This window comes from Alligator sinensis, unplaced genomic scaffold (genome assembly GCF_000455745.1).
Source record: "Alligator sinensis unplaced genomic scaffold, ASM45574v1 scaffold790_1, whole genome shotgun sequence".
Taxonomy (NCBI): domain Eukaryota; kingdom Metazoa; phylum Chordata; order Crocodylia; family Alligatoridae; genus Alligator; species Alligator sinensis.
In genome coordinates, this window is record NW_005842723.1 from 115,202 (window position 1) to 118,932 (window position 3,731).

The following is a 3,731-nucleotide window of genomic DNA, read 5'->3' on the forward strand; positions in this document are numbered from 1 at the left end:
ACCTAGATAGGCATGCTTGCCCCTAACTAGCCTTTTGAGCATTAATGGGAGTGTTTAGAAATTATAGTTTGGATTCTATCTGGGCTTGTGGTGGAATGGGATCACCTTGCTAATAACGCTTGCCTCTGTCTCTAATATCTAAGAATTTGCCAGTGAATCTATAAACCAATTCATGCTTAGGTCCATGCACCTTGGGACATTGACAGTAGATGCTCTGTGCTATTTTATCTGTGTAAAATTGTCTTCCACAAAGTGGAAACACCACCCACTGAGACTGCGTTCTCTGTGGCCTTAATTCCACAAAAAACACAACATGGGTTTTTTTGTTTTTCAGTTTCTAATGGTGGGCTATAGATTTTTTTTTTTTTTAATTGCAATGGTGCCTGTATAGAATTACTTCAACTTTAAGATCTGGACCACAGAACATAACAACAGATTTTTGTCAGTTACAGAAGCTGAGCAGCATGTGGTCAGAAAGATACTAGTTATAAATTGTAAGAAAGTACCACTCCCTCTACTAATGGATTTTACCTTGCTTTCTCCTTCTTGCCATTCCAATGAAATTCATTTGTAGTGAAATTAAACGTTAGCTGCTTTAGTTTTTGGAAGACGCAACTCCATCAAAATAAGCATGAAAGGTGAGATCATGGCCAGGGAAGCAAAACTAATTTTTATCATAGCAAATAATGCATTTAAAAGAAACATTTCTTTAAGAACCCTAAACCATGAACTGGATTCTTCTATTCACTCTCTCTTAGTTTTTGCTTTAAAAAAAATGGCTCCCAAAAAGGGGAGGCTAGGTTTTCATTCACATGTTACACAGAGGGTTAATAAATGTTTAACCCACATTTTAATATTTGGTTCATGTGGAGGATGCACTATGTATGTGTAAATATGTGTATGAGTAAATATATCAAAACTAGTCACAATTCTAAAGTCAGTTTAAAAGTGGCTTATTGTAATTCAGGTTAAAAACATGCCCCATTTACACTATAAAGATGTACCTCTTGAACTATACTATAGCTAAAGTATTAAACTTCTCTTCACCCCACAGTCCCATAAAGGAGACAACAGTTAAACCAATATAAAGGTACTTTACATTGGGTGCATCTATACATATGCACAAATGATGATGGGGCTGGTTCAGGAACAAGGATGCAAAAGTGCAGGAGCTGTCTGCTACCTAGCCCCCCACTTTAGCACCCCCATGTCCCAGTCAGCCCCTTTGCTGCCCTCTACTACCATCCAGAGCCCAAGGCTGACCCCCCACCCCCTCCAGCCCAGGGTTCCTCTGCCCTGGCTTAAATTGCCATGGTCCCAGGCGCACATGCAGACACTGTGCCTGGGAGCAGCTGAGTCCGGCATGAACTGTGCCAGGGTGTAATGGTATGTATACATGCACCCACTGTGTGACTATTCCCACACCAGAAACTGACCCCCCCCACCCCAAATTATAAGATATCTTTACACTGATATAAAGATCTACAATGTGGGTTTTATCAAGTATCAGTAAAAATCTGATAGGTAGAAATCTCATGTTCTTACAACACAAACTTTTTTCTGGGTGCAAAATAGGTCCTGCTGTGTCCTTCACAGCAGTCTAAATTGAGGATTATTTAAGTGTGTGTTTGTACGTTGGCTAGATGAACTTTGGCTGAGTTGCTGGCCATTGTTTTTCATAGGGGGTAAAAGCCTCTTCCTGCTATCAAGAAGAGGAGGCAGAATTAGCTGTGACTCATACAGCACTTTACCAAAGTTGTGATACAGGGAAGTTGAGGTTTAGTTCAAGTTTGTAAACAATTGTGTACAAGTATAGGGTATTGGTGTTAAGTGTTTCACTGTGTGTGGAAAGTAACCCCAGAAAGGCAAGATTAGGAAGACAGGCATATTTGTTGGGTTTTTTTAAAACCAAAAACACAAAAATAACACAAGCTGTTATAGGTAGAAAGGCTTGCTGAACCAAATCATGGAAGAGTTAATCAAAAATAGTTTTTTTCTTTTTCATGGAAAATTTTGACATAGAGTTTTTGATTAGAAATGGTGCTAACCTGCATCACTGCGGCTGTAATTTGGGTGACTCAAGTTCCTTTTTGTTCGGAATTTCTAAACAAACTCTGGCTCCCATTATACATTATTTTTTCCACTCGTAAAATCAATGGTTGCAATGACTTCCCTGTTGTGGTGCATAAAGAAAGATGTAGTTCATGACACAATCCACAGAATAGAATAGGAGCATAAAGAACTAACATCCCAGCTCCCAAGAGCTAGGGTACTGCCTTCTTTTAAAAAACATATTTTGGCTTTTTAGTGTTCAGATGCTTAATGAATTATTAGAATTTGCTACAAAAAGCACATATTCTCCATGGAAATAATATGGTTAATTTAAACATCAAATTTTCTTTTGAAAAAATTAACTGGGAAATGTTTTACCCCAACCTAATGCATTGTCTGTTCTTTCACATGTTTGACACTCAAAGTGATAATTAGCATTACCATTCTCCTTGCAGGTGAGCTACAGAAGGAAAGATGGGAGGAAACAATGACTCTCTACTGACTGAATTCATCCTATTGGGACTCACCAGTAACCCCGACATGAAGATTATTCTCTTTGGTCTATTTCTTGGCATCTATCTTGTGACCCTGATAGGAAACGGCCTCCTCATCCTGCTCACTCAGGTGGACCCACAACTCCACACACCTATGTATTTTTTCCTCAGTAACTTATCTTTCTTAGATATCTGCTATACTACCAGCACTGTACCCCAGATGCTGGTTCACTGCCTCTCCAAAAGGACCTCCATTTCCCTTATCAGGTGCTTCACACAGATGTACATCTCTGTCTTCCTGGGCACAACTGAATTCCTCCTGCTGGCTGTGATGGCTTATGACCGCTGGGTAGCCATTTACAACCCATTGCGCTACACCATTATAATGAGTAACAGGGTCTGCTTTCATCTGGCAGCCATTACATGGAGCAGTGCTTTTCTCCTGATTGCAGTGCCTTCCCTCGCCATGCACCCTTAGTTTTGTGGGTCCAACAACATCATCAACCACTTTGTGTGTGAAGTACAGGCCATGTTGAAATTGGCCTGCTCAGACACAAGCAATAACCAGATTGTGATGTTTGTCACCAGCATCTTCACCCTGCTTCTGCCCTTCAGCTTTATTTTTGTCACCTATGCCCGTATCATCACAGCTGTACTAAGGATCCGCTCTGCTGAGGGCAGGGCCAAGGCATTTTCCACCTGTGGCTCCCACCTCACTGTGGCTACCATCTTCTATGGGACAACCATCTTTATTTATCTACAACCTCCGTCCAAATCATCCCTGGAGCAAGAGAAGGTGCTTGGTGTGTTTTATGGGGTTGCGATCCCCATGATGAACCCACTGATTTATAGCCTGAAGAACAAGGAAGTGAAAGCAGCTTTCTGGAAGTTAGCAGGATGTAAAGGCCACACTTGAAGGCCACTGATAAATACCATTTTCTTGCCTTGTTGATGGACGTTTGCCAAAAATCTCCTCCCTTGGTGAATGGAAGGTATGGGCAAAAGAATTGCTAAGCATGGTGCCTGATGAGAGATGTAGTCCTATTGGGATACAGAGCCAATAGAAGATAATAGAGACAGGAGACAATCAAACTACAACTTTCAGGAGCTACTCTCTGACAGTTGATCCAAACTATAATGCTGCAGTTTCAAGGCATTCAATTTTGAAGACAAAATATTTTCCAC

At 40.8% G+C, this 3,731-nt stretch overlaps 1 pseudogene; it reads left to right on the forward strand.

The window, feature by feature from the left end:
- The first annotated feature begins 2,526 nt into the window (after positions 1-2,526).
- On the forward strand, positions 2,527-3,462 carry LOC102385225 (annotated as a pseudogene).
- The last annotated feature ends 269 nt before the right edge of the window (positions 3,463-3,731 follow it).